Here is a 1565-nt window from a genome sequence, read left to right as displayed (position 1 = left end):
TGAAATTTCAGAGAGCTTTAAATGGTTTCAAGGGATTTTATAATATTTTAAAGGATTCTTAATATTTCAGCGTATGTATTTCAAACAATGCATTATAATAATAACAATAATGTATTTTAAAAGATTTGAACAATTTTTAAAGTTTTTTAAATAATTGAAAGAGATTTTAAAAGATTGTATATGATCTGAATTATCTTAGGATATTTTTAATAGTTTTCAGTAATTTGGAGTGTTATTAAAGGAATTACAATATTTTAATTTTTTTTCTGAAAATTTAAGAAAAATTTTAGAGGCTTTAACCACTTTTAATGAACTTCTGAAGATTTTGAAGCACCGATAAAAAAAATTAGCGGTACCGACCATTTTTTTACTGGTTAAAAAAACCTATTTCCAGCTTGAATAGTGGCATTTCCAGTTCAAATTAGACAGAGTCAGATTTTTTCTTGTTAATCCATGAAATTATTTGACCAGATAAAAACTATAAAACTTCAAACCGTAAAAAAAATATTGTTCGAAAAATAAAAATATTTGCAAGCATTAAATATGTTTAATTAACTTGAAAAGAATATTTTTTTAATATTTCAGATTATAAAGAATGTAAAAAAGTCGAGGTTTTTAAGTATTTGGAAAAAAAATATTTAAAAAATTTTGAAAAGTTTCAAAAGAATAAAAAAAAATCATTAAGATTCCTGATAAAACTATCCATGATTTTTATCATTTACAAAATAATTTTTATTACAAAATTAGACAACACTTTATCCATTTCGAATAGTTATCAAAAATAAATCTTTCGATTTAAGAAGAACTTTGCAAAATAAAAAAATAGAAAAATTCTAATCATTTTAACAGATATCAAAAAGGTTTTTAAGTTTAGAAAAAATGTACAATGTTAAATTTGAGAAGATGTCAAACATCGAACATGTATCAAACAGAATGCAAGTTTTTGGAGATTGCGAAAAATGGTTTTTAATAACTTTGAAAAATGTCAGGAAAATCAGAAAAACAATTATTTTTATTTCTGGAAAAATCTTCCATGATTTTGATTTTGAAGAATGAATTCAAGTAAGTGAAATAGATAATTTTTGAAAAGACATAAGTCATCCAGGTGGCCTTTCTCAGATATTTCTCAAAAGTCATTGTCAAGCAAAAACAAATATAAACTACATTGGTTAAAATTCATGTCAAAATCCGTATAATCGTTTAAGTTTGAGGAAAACCCGTTTTTGCACAGAAAAAATATAATAAATTACTGGAAATATGTTTCAAAAAATGTGCATATGAACATAATTTATTCACGTCTTTGATAAAAAAATATTTCAGAAAATGCAACAAGAAATTTAATTATTTAACTTTAGACAAAGGTAAGTGAAAAAAAACATGTTTTAAACATCATTATAATTTACTGATATATAATATAATTAAATAAACATACAAGAATAAAGGAAAAGGAGCTTCTATTAAAATTATTTATATGATTATGATTCAATGTAATTATATGACGAAAAAAAGTATTCTTAGAATAATTAAGATATCGCGTTCATTAAAAAAATATATATTAATATTAT

This window comes from Belonocnema kinseyi, chromosome 3 (genome assembly GCF_010883055.1).
Source record: "Belonocnema kinseyi isolate 2016_QV_RU_SX_M_011 chromosome 3, B_treatae_v1, whole genome shotgun sequence".
Classification (NCBI taxonomy): Eukaryota; Metazoa; Arthropoda; class Insecta; order Hymenoptera; family Cynipidae; genus Belonocnema; species Belonocnema kinseyi.
The sequence above is the reverse complement of the archived record's forward strand: the minus strand, read 5'-3'. Positions refer to the sequence as shown.